The following is a 15,018-nucleotide window of genomic DNA, read 5'->3' as shown; positions in this document are numbered from 1 at the left end:
TTTAGTTGCCAGCGTAGCGTTAAGACGGTAAAGTGAGTGAATAAATCAGTGTTTTGTGCTTTTTTAAAGAAATTTTTTTAGTAAATTAAATGCCCAATACATTTTATAATTTAATTGAAAAGTTGAATGGAATTATTTTATTGGACAAGGAAGCAATCGCATTTAATATCGGTAATTACATACATATGTATATTTGAAATATTTATTACATAATCATTTGATTCCAGATGCCGATTCCCCACTGATGATGTCAACTTTGAGTAAAATTTGTTCTATTTCACAACTAAGGAGAAGCGTTCAATTACGTTTCTATATATTTTTCTTTTTAAAAGTGTGACTACAAATTATTTCAATCAGTTTTTCTTTTGTTAAAGTGTGTTATGTATTTCTTTGGAATTTTGTATGTACCTATCAATAAACAAAAACACCACAATTTGTGTGTATATTATAGAGATATCAAGTGAGCTCTTACTGAAAGCAAGAGAGCATACATTTCAAAGTGTTTTACATTGAAATTTACGCTCCCTTGCTCTCAGTAATCGCCCACTGGTGCATGTGTTTGTTTTTTTGTTTGTGGCTTTTGGAGTTGTATTTGTTTGCACTTAAACATTTAAATTGTTTGCACCCAAACATCTAAATTGTTTGCACCCAACCATATAAATTGTTTGCACCCAAACATAAATTTGTTTGCACCCAAACATATAATTTGTTTGCACCCACACATATATATGTTTCCAGGACCCAAACATATGTTATGTTTGTTACTGTTGCAAACATATATTTGTTTGCTGCAAAATATGTTTGGGACATATGTTAGAGAGGCCGTTTTTTCTGCGTGTAGACTTGCTCAACTGTGCTTAACATACACATGTATTGGACTATTTTTTACTTTATCTATAATGATAGATTTTCGATCATTTTTCTCGTATTCTCCTTCAATATTCAAATATGGCGCTTCAAATTCATTTACGAGATTTATCTGCTTTACATTTTCAGACTCATTTCAGACAACTTCTATTAAATTGCAAGTGCAAAATTTTGAATTTTGCTTCTTGTATTTACAGTAGACATTAACATTTGTGATAAAGTGTTTGTGATTCAGTGTTTTGTGATATAATGTTTGTGATATAGTGCTTTTGTTTTGGAATGTCGTTTTTAGAATTTTTTGAATCGTTGTCAATGTGAATGGACTCATCGCACAAAAATGATTGGATACATTTTTTCAGACATTATGAGTGCTTCCAAACGCACACTATTTTTAATATGTTACAATAAAACTACCAGAATCGGAAAATGTTCTGCAGTGAAAGAATATGTATTTAACAATTTAATAGAGGAAAGTAGTAGTAGTTGGGCATAAAGTGGGAGAGCTGTAGCAGGATGCTATAATTTTTTGAAAAACGCTACGAAGAATGGTTAGCCAGGGAGATAGTATTAGTTTAGCAGGCAAGTAGCATTTGCATGGGACGACGACATAAATATGTGGAAAAGATACTTCCAACTTGGTCAGCTCGGAAATTGAAAAATGTAAAACAGCAAATATCTACATTAATTCCACACAATTTGAGATATATCAAATTCAACACCAATTTCACTTGACAATGATTGATGGAAAAGTTTTCAATGTAATAGCTGAATGTTCATCGCAAACATGTGGTATTTGTGGAGCCACTCCTAAAATTATGAATAACTTAAAGTTAATTTAAAATCTGCCAATACGTACTAACATGTACACACATTAAACGCATGGATACGATTTTTAGAGTGTATATTACATATTGCATATACATTGCCGATTCAAAAATGACAAGTTCGTGGCAATGACAAATGTGTTCTACAAGAAACGAAACAGAATATACAAGAAAAGTTAAGACGTCAGATGCAGCTTTTAGTTGGCATTCGAAAACCTGGTTCAGGGAACACAAATTCCGGTAATACAGCAAAAACTATTGCTTGTGGCTATAACGTCAATACAGAAGAATTCAGAACATATTCTTTAAAAACTGCAGAAATTTTTGTAGAAAAGTACCCTTGGTTCCATATGCCATGTTCCGTGCACAAGATATCAATTCATGGTGCAGACATTATTAGTACGGTGTCGCTTCCTATTGGCATGATGTCAGAAGAAGCACAGGAAGCACGCAATAAGGATTTTAGGAACTATAGAGAGCACCACACACGCAAAAATTCAAGAAAACATACCATGGACGATTTAATGCATTCCCTTCTCTTCTCTTAATTTCAACGCTTTCCAAACAAACATCTAACAATTCCCGGAAGATTATAGAAAAAGGCAATTTGCTTTCAGACCCTAATTTACAAGATGAAGTAGTTAGTTCTGACGATTCCGATTAATAAAACAAGTAAAAAAGGATCAGTCGGCTTTGCCGACAGAGATATACCCTCAGCCTGTGTATATTGAAACAATTTTTTTCCCAAAAAACGCATGTATTTAGGGAGTGTTAAAAATTTTGGGCGTTTGAACTGACAAAAATGTTGATTAGGGTTAAAGATCAAAAGTTTTGCGGGGAAGATACTAAAACGAATGGATCTCTAGCCACTGCATATGGTACCATAGGGGTTTTTTACAACTTCAGGGATGTTTGCTCAAGAAGTATGGACTTGCCCCTGAAACAACTTTTACCATCGCAATTGAGGCAGCGAATGGAAGTTGCTTTAACAAAAATCAAAGTGATTCGAGAGCAGGTCTTAAAGTGAACATGTATCCGAAATTTTGTGTGGGAGGTACCGGATGGAGAGGACAAATATAGTCCATATTTGAATCTGATCTATATCTGGTAGATATATTACTATGTGTAAAGTATGGACCAATTCGGCCACCCTCTTCAAGAGTTATCGTACGCACAATTTTTCCGAACATTTTTGAACTTTTGTGGGGGAGGTACCTGAAGGAGTGGACCGATATGGCTTATCTTCGAACTAAAACTATGTTTGGACAAAATATTACTAAGTCCAAACTTTGGACCGAATCGGCAGACCTGTTCGAGAGTTGTTTTGCCTTCCAACCTCCTCACACGGTGTCATAGGGTTTTTTTTGCAACTTTCAGGCTATTTTCTCAGGAAGTATGGACTTGCTCATGATGAAACTTATACCGTCGTATGGAGGGCAGTGAATACAAGTTGCTAAAGCAAAAATCAAAGCGATTCGAGAGATGGTCCTAAACTGAACTTTTCCAAATTTTTGTGTGGGAGGTACCCGACGGAGTGGGGTACCTGATCTAAGTCTGGTACGCGCTCCACGATGGGCAAAGTATGGACCAAATCGGTTACTCCCTTCAAGAGTTATCGTGCGCACAAATTTTTCGAACATTTTCGAACTTTTGTGGGGGAGGTACCGGAAAGAGTGGACCGATATAGCTCATCTTCGAACTTAAATTAAGTTTGGGCAAAATATTACGAAAGCCAAAATTTGAACCGAATCGGTTCATCCGTTCGAGAGTTATCGTGCGCTCCAGCCAGCCAGACAGACAGACAGACGGACATTGCTCAATCGACTTCAAATTTTCTGAAACACATTTCGTCCAAACATACTTGGGGTCTAAAACCATTATTTCGATGAGGCACATTTTGCCCGTATGAAAGTGTATATACCCTCGTTAGCATAAACGCTGAGGGTATAAATATATCTTTCCTTATATCCAACCATTTACATACATACATACATATGTTCCCACAACATCCCTGAAGGGACAAGGGAGACTTCTCTCATATCAATGAGTGCACGCCGATTCATATTGGCTCAATGATATGGGACCTACTTTTTATTGCCGAGTCCGAACGGCGTGTCTTGCGACACCACTTGTAGAGAAGTTTTTCATGGCTTATATACTCAGGAAATGTCGCCGGCATTACTGAGGGGGAATCCAACCATTTACATAAGTGATAAATAATTTATGAAATTTTAAAATATATACATTTTGTTTTATCTTATTTTACGAAATACGTTAAAACTGTTATTTTGACCATATTGTGATATGAACAATATGGACTTTTGGATGAAGCAAATTAGGTATGACAGCTAAATAAAATGTGCACCTATACCCAAACTTCCCAGAGAGTAGGTTTTCTATACCCTGGGGTACCGAACTATGTGATAGTAACCAATTAGACTGGATAATTTAGCCATGACCCCAAAAATTCACGAAATCGGTTACTACCGTTATATGGGCGCTATAGCAAAATTTGACCCAACTTTTCCAATATTACCTACAAAGTGCATATTTGCACATTTTCAGCCATATACCAGTAGTTTTTAAGTTATTAATTTAGAGCCGCTGGATCAGTGATTTCGACCACAGAGCGTCGTTCAGATTTCGTTCCGATTTCTAAGCGATTTTTTTCGGAGCGGAAATAGTTAAGATTTTGTACCGATTTCGGAACGAATGTCGGAAAGAAATTTCCTTTCCGAATTTCCCAAGGATTTTCTTCAGATTTCGTTACGAAATCGGATCAAAATCGATACGATGTCGCTCCGACATTTCGTTCCGAAATTATGTCAACAACTTCATAAAACTTTCTTTAAGATATCGTTACGATTTCGGATCAGACATCGGACGTATAGTCTGAATTTTGTTCCCATTTCGTTAAGATGTCGGTACGATTGGTTTGCTGGGTTGTTTTCATTCACTTACACTGAAAGTGATAGAGAGAAGCAAATGCAAAAACCCAGTATACCCTATAGGGAGTGGAACTGATTTAAAGTTAAATTAAATTAAGCATCCGGCAAAAAGGGTCACACGTGCCCTTGATGAGAGTAACAACAAAACAACCACCATTTACTCTTCACTCAGAAGTCAATCAAACACGATGTTTGTGGAGAGAGAGAGAAGTTTACGCTCTCTATGTTGTATGCGTGTGACCGCACATACTTCATTTGTATTGGTGCCGATACCTGAATTAAAGCTAGCTTTTTTGTAAACATAAGTGACTTTTTATCGATTATTTTCCCTTATGCCAACTGACTACTTTTACAAGGCGATGAGCGCTTAAGTAGTCTGTATTGTCCATCGCTAGATGACTAATCAACTAATTATAAAATAACTTTTTTAGCCTATTTGTAGTCAGTTTAAATGATAATGTGAAAAAAAGCAATTTTTGTTTTTGTGTGTTTTTTATGACTTTGACATTTCATATTCTCTCTCTTTCTCTCCCTCTGTTATGTTTTGATAGATAGAAGAAGAGGGCGAATCTGCATATTTCCTTTGTGTTATTTTACCAGACATACCAGAACAATATGAATTATACGTACGAATATGTTCAGTCCATCAACAATGGCTTTTATTATTGGATGCTGCCTTTATATGAAAGTTATTAAGAAAATGCAAATGTGAATTATTTAAACATTTTCTCCTTATTTTTTCGCCATGTACAAATGTTTTGTAGAAAGTTCCTATTCTGGTTTTAGAGAGAACCCGATTTGGATAGAGCCACGAATTACTTCCGAATATTGACTATATCGGACCACTCTTTCGGGTACTTCTCACACAAAGTTTGGAAAGAGTAAAGGACCCGTCTGGGGTCGTTTTTAAATTTGTGAAAACATGTTGTGTATGCGGCCCTAGTCAGGACGGTACAATTTTGTTCGGGGACAAATCCAGAAGTTGCAATTCTATTATTGCTACGAAACTTTCACATTAATACTATGAAACAATTGTGAAGGTTATTTTATGAAACTCAATGAAACTTCTTCATTAATACAATGAAGTCTTACGTTGGTTTAAAATCAATGACAAATTTCATTGATACAACGTAATTTGCCTTTAGTGAAGGCTGAGGGTATATATTTGTTTTCACAGCTGACTGATACTCTCTTACATGTTTGTGGTCCCTTTTGTCGAGCTTAGTAATTCCTCCAGATGCACCTGATGAAATTTGAAGAAAATCTTAAGTGTAGAGTATAAAAGATTCTACAGGACCTATATAACTTCTCACTTGATAATATCGCCCTTGTTGGTTACAACCAACCATAAGAGAACCTAATAAAAATATATCATTGGTGCAAAGAATAAAACTAAAGGTTGGGGGTTCTTGCAAATGTCCTAAGGACAAAGGGCAGGTGGCTTCTGTATGCATGCCTTTGAGTGGCATAACTAAATAAGAAATTGTCGGTGCATTGTCTTTAAATTTGCGCCCAAAAATATATGAACTCAGCATTTATGTGTTTGCTTTTGTATTTATGTTTGCACTAACTAACAACACACGCTTACACAAACATACATACATCCTGCACATGAGTTTACAATTAATTTAGTGTACATCTAAGAATGTAGCAGTGTTTGTGTTAGAGTTTACTATTATTTCAACAATTGTATTGTTATCCTATACCACCAATCGACCAAACGTCAGTCCGTCCAACAACAATAGATGGCAAAATAAAGGACTCGTAGAAATTTTAAACATAAGAAAATGTAAATTTGCATTCAACCTGAAAACAACTTCACTAGAATTTCACACAAACACATGAATGCAAAAACGGGCACACATAGACATTATTAAGGGTATTAAACATGACTATATGAAGTTATTTAAGCAAGGTTAACATGATGAAAATGTTAGGGAATAAGAGGGCCTTTAAATTGTCTTCCGAGGCATTTAATCATCTTACACATGAAGCAAATAAAAATAATAGTTTGCTTTGGCGGCAGCTAAATACCCTCGTCCGACCCTACTAGTTCTCATAGTCTGAGAAATGGGCAGGGTGGCGCCGTTATTGAAGCCTGGCTATGATGCCAGCAAAGGTGAATCATACAGGCCGATCTCACTTTTGTCAGCAGTAGTCGTCATCGGAGCGTTAGGTTAGGTTTAAGGATGCGCAGCCTTCTAATAGTATAGGTGGCTGTTTCACTCGGATACTATTGGTCTATTGTGTTCATTCTGGGTAGGTTAAAATAATACTCGTTAAATCGCCCAGGTATCAACGAAGCTCCGTTCAAATACAGTTCGTACCCTAACTACAAACCTTGATACACCGATGTAAACGTGGTCGTTTACCACCCCGGTGTTAGGGGATCTCTTTTAGGTTAGAAGATCGCTACCTGATTCTATGTCGCTGGTCCATAGATGCATTGTGGCATAAATCAGTTCACCTCATCTTCAACTCATCAATATTTCATCCTTTTTCAACAGGCTTCAGCAGAGTTGTCATCAGAGCGTGTTATCCAGTTGCGGATCATCCAACAACATTACTGCACGCCATTTCCACACATATTTGCCTAGGCCTCAACCGTAATAGGCCGTGTCACAGAACAGTGCTTGTAGCATTGGGCCTGACTAAAACATTTGAAACGTTGGGTAAAAAGTAACACGTGGAATTTAGATCACTAAGCAGGGTTCATATCTCCGGAAATATTTTAGATCTAGCTTTCTCGACAGTTGTAGTGACACTTGTGTTGGTCTTCCGGTTTGCGAATGTATTGGTTAACAACACTCAGACATTTACATGGCTTCCAGTAGGTAAGGCAGTTCAGAAAAGGACTTCCTCCTAAAAATATGCTCTATATACACTTCTGGGATGGATTTAGATAATTGAGTATTACTCTGTGTGAAAATATCTTTGTTTCTTTCTGGTGAGGACGTATTGCATTTTTTTTTTTGTCGAGTTTGCTTCGTAAGAAAATTAGCTTTCGTTTCATTGGAATAAATGCGATGTTTGAAATAAAGGTACACAGCCTGCCTCTTCGCCATTTCTAACAAATTGTTGACTGAAACACATCGTAGTATCTCTCCAAGTTGTAATACGCAACATTAATAGAAATTCAAAGATTATTTTACATATCTATTTATTTGGAAGTGGCCAATTCTTTATGGTTGGTGAGTAGAAGTGGATTAAACTCTACGTTTTCGAGCGATTTTGTGTTATTTCGTTGCTTTGAAGGTTGCCCCGTCTGAGGCCCTTTTGGTTAATTTACTGGTATTTGGAGGAAGCGAAATTCGTCAGTTACGAACGTTACTGCGCCATCATTCCAGCTTTTATTTTGAAACATTGGGTATTCTTTGCCTATGAAGTCACACTCTCCATAAACCAGCAATTAAAGTACACTGTCTGCGGTATTGTAAAAGAAATCACAAATTGCCTTTAATACGTTGTTGTTGCCTATTGGCGAGGTGAGGTATTATGGTCATTCTCTTATTAATCAGAAAACTAATCTCTTATTGAATAATAATTTTGCCGTTAGGTATTCCCAACATTGCACACATATTTAAGTGATATGTATATAATTGGAATTTGTATTAAATCGGTGGCAAACTCCATCATGAACTAAAGTGAACACTTTTGTTTGGCTTCAGAGGCGCCAAGGTAGAGTAAAAGGGGGGAATCTATTTTGGGTTACCATGAAATCACTAGGGATGACGCGTAACATGGTTGGGTGGGCATAAAAGGTAGGTGCAATATCACCAGCATATACCGATATGGCTTCAAAAGCGAGTTTATTTATATTTCATCTTTGTATCTGTTCTTGTTTCTACTTCTATTGTTTTCCTCCAACGCACGCTATTTAAACTTTTAAAATAACTATTGTAGAAGACCTTCGGTATGCATAGGCAAGAACCTATCCCTCCGACGAGCAATAAGGTTACGGAAACCTAGCATGCTACAGCCATATGCTTACGTCAGAAGTATCGTTGTATTTCTAGCTGAAATTCAACAGAAAATCAAAAGGGTTATATGCTACACAGTATTGAGATAATTACGTCCGCGAATTTGCACAACACCAAATTCCTTAACCGAACGAAAGCACACGATGTTGCATATAGTGTACGTGTGCTTCTGTTAGTTTTGTTTATGCTCGTGAGCATAGGCGATGCCCATTGCTGGTGCAGAACTTTCCTACAGAGAACTGTCGGCATAGGTCCATGATTTCAAATGCGCCCGATTTTATGAATTTTGTGGGATTTGTGTCACATTTCCGAACAAAAAAATGGGTACAAATTTCGTTTCAGAGAACTTTTAATATAGGGATACCACCCGATGCCAGTTGTTTTTAAGAAAATGTGCTACAATTTCCAGCTGAAATAGATGTTACTTGCTATTTTGGATTTCAATGGATAGAAAACCTCCACGTAGAAAACGATCAATAAGGTCCATGTTTTGCTCCATATGACGATACCTCCAGCTGTAAAGTATTTTAATGTTTTACGCACTAATAAAAACAATTTTGGATTTTCTTTGGGTAAAAAATTGAGTTATCATTGACATTGAAGATGCGGATGAGCTTGACATAGCGGAGGACCTGTGTACTCTCATAAACGAAATTGCTTCTGTACAATTTTGTTAATGCCGTTTTTACTTATTATTAAAAACCTTTCCTCACCATAGTATTTAGATACACTTTTTGTCATTGTTCGAAATATATAAAAATATAACTTTCTTATATCTATTCAAGGCCATCGATCAGGCCCTTCATGTGAATTAATAATTGCGATATTGAGTTGCACCAATTACACAACAAGTAACAGAACAAAAGAAATGCAGTTTACATTCGACTCATATACAAGCATGTTGTGTATTTATGTACGTTTTATGTACATACATACATATAAGTGTGTGTTTGTGTTCTTATTTCCTACTAAGTTTGTTTGTGTGTTTATGTTTTGCAGATTGTTTGCATATGCATTGCTGTTACTGTTTATCAGGATACAGGATGTGTGAATATTAAAGTATCCTCATTTTATACATCCTGTCCATTGTCCAGTATTTATACGACATCTACAACAACGACCAACAAGTAAAAATTGAGAAAAACAATAACAAAATTACAAGAACGAACATGTTTATTTTTTGTTATATGTATGTACAGTTGTAATAATAGCGTGAGACATTGGCGTGGATGTCTTAAAATTGGAACAAAAAATTTAGATCAGAAAATCAACACATTTTTTCTAGTGGGATTACTATGAATAGATTTTCTAACTCCTTTACTTTTCGTGTTTTTATACCCACACCACACCACATTGTATTATATCTTTTTACATTTGTGTGCAATATACAAAAGGGAACGAGAAGGTCCATAGTTTCCTTCAGGTATATACATAGAATCACTTTCTGATTGGATTTATGCATGTCCGTCGCAACTTACAGGTCGTGGTATATATGACTAGTTCATTCCCTGTAAATTTCAGGTGATGCTCGAATAAAAAAGTCTGGACATTGAACTGAAGCCAAAGCCATTGTTAAATCTATTCCGAATGAGGAAATGTAATTGGAATTTTACCAGTTAAAATTGGCTTGGTCTCTAATAGAAGTCTGGATTATAGAGTTAGAATGACTAAGAAGTCTATTGGTATAATTTCTAATTAGCTACAATGAGAAGACAGATAAGGGTTTAATACCGGTAATTGTTTGAAAAACGCTTGTTAAAACTTTGAAAATTTTTTCCGATGCAAAGTCGAAGAACATTTCTCTCAAACACTTCAATTTCATTCATTACAGTTGGCGAAATTGAGAACCAAATAGGAAAAGCATACGAAAGGGCCGGTCTAATGCAGGTTTTATACAATAATAATTTTGTCCTTACAGGCAACGCTTTGCTAGTAAACAGTACATTAACCGAGGCCTTAATACGATTTGCCTTTCCCATAAAGCTTCTAGCATTCTCGTTAAACTTGACAAGTTTATTGAAACGTACTCCTAAGTATTTGGGACTATCTTATCTCTAAAACGTATTTCCGTACTATTTAAAAACATTCTCAACGACTTACTCTCGGGCACGACCCACCTTTTGCATTTTCCTGAAGCGTTTCTCAAACAAATTGCTTCAGTCTTTGACGAGTTAATTATACCCTCAGCCTTTAGGCTAAAGAGGGTATTTACACTTTGATACGACCAAAAATGTGCCTCATCGAAATATTGGTTTTAGACCCCAAGTATGTTTGTTCGATATCCGTTTCAGACAATTTTGAGTAGATCTAGCAATGTCCGTCCGTCTGTCTGGCAGGCTGGTGCGCACGATAACTCTCGAACGGATCAATCGATTCGGTTAAAATTTTGGGTACAGAAATATTTTGTCCAGATTCGATTTAAGTTCGAAGATGGGCCATATAGGTCCACTCCTTCAGGTACCTCCCCAAAAATGTTCATAAATTGTCGCGAAATTTGTGCACACGATAACTCTTGTAGGGAATAACCGATTTGGTCCATACTTTGCACATCGTGTAATTTCTACCAAACTTAGATGAGGTTCCAATATGGACTCAATCGGTCCACTCTTTCGGGTACCTCCCACACAAAATTTCGGAAAAGTTCAGTTTAGGACCTGGTCTCGCATCGCTTTGATTTTTATTTACGCAAGTTGTATTCGCTGTCCTCTTTACGACGCTGTAAGTTTCATTAGGGGCAAGTCGATACTTCCTGAGAAAATAGCCTCAAAGTTACAAAAACCCTATGACACCGTGTGTAGTGGTTGGAGCGCAAGATAACTCTCGAACGGATTTTCCGATTCGATCCAAAATTTGGCTTTCGTAATATTTTGTCCAAACTTAGTTCAAGTTCAAAGATGGATTATATCGGTCCACTCCTTCTGGTACCTCCCCCACAAAAGTTCGAAAATGTTCGGAAAATTTGTGCGTACGATAACTCTTGAAGGGAGTAACCGATTTGGTCCATACTTTGCACAATATGAAATTTCTACCAGACTTAGATGAGGTTTCAATATGGACTCAATCGGTAAACTCCTTCGAGTACCTCCCACACAAAATTTCGGAAAGGTTCAGTTTAGGACCTTCTCTCGAATCGCCTTAGTTTTTGTTGTAACATCTTGTATTCACTGTCCCCTATACGAAGGTACAAGTTTCTTGAAGGGCAATTCCATACTTCCTGCAAAAATGGCCTGAAAGTTGAAAAACAAGCCCTATGACACCATGTATATGGGTGGAAGCGCAAGATAATTCTCGAACGGAAATGCCGATTCCGGCCAAAATTTGGCCTTCGTAATATTGTTTCCAAACTTTCTTTAAGTTCGCAGATAAGGCATATCGGTCCACTCCTTCAGGTACCTACCCCACAAAAGATCAAAAATATTCGGAAAAATTGTGCGCACGATAACTCTTGATGGGAGTGACCGATTTGGTGCATACTTTACATATTCTCATAATATCAACCAGATATAGATCAAGTTCGAATATAGACTATATTTGTCCACTCCATCCCGTACCTCCCACACAACATTTTGTATAAGTTAACTTTAAGACATGCTATTGAAACACTTTGATTTGACAGCAACTTACATTCGCTGCCTCAATTACAATGGTAAAAGTTGTTTCAGGGGCTGGTAGATACTTCTTGAGAAAACAGCCCGAAGCGGGTACAGAACCCCCTATGACACCCCCATGGTCTATGTCGGTCCATTCCTTTAAGTACGTTTTCCGCACAATTTTTGAACTTTAATCCTATTCAACATTTTTGTCGGTTCATACGACAAAAATTATGAAACCCCCTAAATACATAAGTTCTTTTTTTTTTTGAAAAAAGTGTTTAATTTGCTCAGGCTGAGGGTATATCTCTGTCGGCAAAGCCGACTAATACTTTTTTACTTGTTTTTTCCCCACTCTGTGTAAAATTTCTCTACATGGTTTAAATGTTGCGAGACTTTGGACAGGGCTTCCTTCGACGACTCTGCGTGAGCATATAAAAGACAATCATCTGCATACAATAGATCTAAAGAGTAATTCACCTGATGCGGAAAGTCATACATGTAAATATTGAGTAAATGGGGGGACAAAATCGAACCCTGCGGAACTCCACAAGAGATTGTACCCAAATCAGGCATAAGATCGCCAAGTTGGATATAAAACTGTTTATTTGAAAAGAAATTTTTAAATATTTTACAATGTGAGCCGAAAAAGCTAACTGAATCATTTTATAAATAATGTTATCATGATATGTGCGATCAAAGGCTTTTCAATATCCAATGAAACAGCAACTGTGCAAGATTTCCTACGTAAGTGCGAAATAATATCGCTATTAAATTTTGATAGAGTAGTGTAGAATGACTTTTTCTGAATACAAATTGGAATGGGAGATGATACTCCACAGCAACAATTCGGTTTTTTAATAGGCAATATATTTCCAATTTTTAGGGAAATAATTCTAATTTCACTGGAAAATGGTCAGAGAAAGAAGGTAGATTACTAACACGGCAATTATGATTTAGAGCACTAACTAAATTGGGACTGATCAAAAAATGGTCAAGAAAAGACATCCATTCGGGAACGAAGGGACAGAGTCACATAACCTAGTCATAGATCTACATTGTTTTAAACAGCCAATGCAACTCCTGCACTACTTCTATCCTCCATGAATTGATAATCTCCTAATAGAACACGGTTATTTTCTTTCAAATGAGTTTCTTGTATAAAAGCGAAATCTATCTTATTAGACGTTAAAATATTTCATGAACTATTGGGGATACAGCATTCTTAGAACAAGATCGTGACTCGTTAAAACAATTGCCAAATGATTTTCCTTTTTGCAATAAGTTAGCGCTATTTGAGGCCTTAAAAAACTCCTCTGGAGGCTTGAGTCTTCCTTAGATTTTCATTAACTTGTACTCTTCCTTTTAGTTGCATATATGTACTTGATATAAGCGGGGCATTTTCGGAAACTTGCAGGATGACCGAATTCCTTGCAGTATACACAATATGGTTTAGTATCATCTTTCTGGACATATTTGCACTGGCCCGGCTCGTGAGACTTATCGAGATTTGGTTATAGCTCCCATACATTCACATCACATATTCACAGTGGTGAGGGATACCAAATAGTCGGCATGTCATTCATTCTCTTTATAATCTAGTCAGAGTATCCGTTGTAATGCGATACCCTATATTCTTATATAAACCATTTTTTCGATATAGAAATGTAAGAAAGCTGCAATCACAAGAGACCGCCACACCATATTCAACCCAACTTGTCCACGTACTTAATGAAATCACTCCTCTTTTTGATAATATATCAGAGCAGTGGCAACGTTTTCAACACTGCATGCTGTAACGTGATTTTGTCGTTTCCTGGCGTAAGTTCAGTCGTGCCCGGGTTATCATAAGGGCCCACTAAACCTTAAGGAATGAAAATACGAGTAATCTCCCTTTCCTGCGGGTTAAATCGGATATTTATTGATGTAAAACTAATTTATAATTAATAATTATATATTATGTATTATATTTTATATATTATATATTATATATTACATATTATCTATTATATAGTTGAGTTTTGTAATAAGTGACTGACTGACTCATCATCAACTCCCAGCTAAAACGGCTAAGGCTAGGAGCTTGAAATTGTACCAGTAGGTCACTGTTGGTCCAAATGTGCGAGATAAGGCCGGGTTTTGCAAAATTCATCCTGGAACCACAAAAAAGTCCTTATTATTCACTGTTATTACTTACATATGTACTTAGTTGGCAACACATTTGTCAAATTAAATGCTATAATTTCTTAATACCGTAAAATATCACAAACAATTTCAAATTTTGTAGTTTACTTCTAGGCGCATTTATTTTATCGTAAACCAATATATATTGGAATTTCAATAATTTAGTATAAATAATAATAAATTAGAATAATACTTTACATAAGTAAAATTGTTTTTGAAATTATGAATATTTAAAATAAAATTAACTTTAAAACAAATGTTAGAGAATAAATTCTAGTAAGCATTACTTTGTAAGGAACATGTTTGCGATAAAGGAAATAAACAAATAAAATAATTTCTATTAAAAAAATAGTTTTAATGTTGAGATTTTCTTTATAATTATGTCACTTCCGCTAACGAAGTAGCGGGCACATGCTAGTATATTATATAATTATTATAATAATTAGGAAATACGATAAGGTAGATCGGATAATTGACGTTGGGGAAATCGGCAACTTGGATTGAGTATTGGTGGTTAGGAGCTTCGTTCGAGATAAGTAGCTGATAAAGTTATCGGGGCTCAACGATTCTTTGTTTGGTTCGATCGATCTGCAGATGACCGGGAAATCGATGACTTGCTGTTCCG

Source organism: Musca autumnalis, unplaced genomic scaffold (assembly GCF_047663935.1).
Source record: "Musca autumnalis isolate F117 unplaced genomic scaffold, ASM4766393v1 scaffold_5, whole genome shotgun sequence".
Lineage (NCBI taxonomy): Eukaryota > Metazoa > Arthropoda > Insecta > Diptera > Muscidae > Musca > Musca autumnalis.
Note: the sequence above shows the minus strand (reverse complement) of the source record.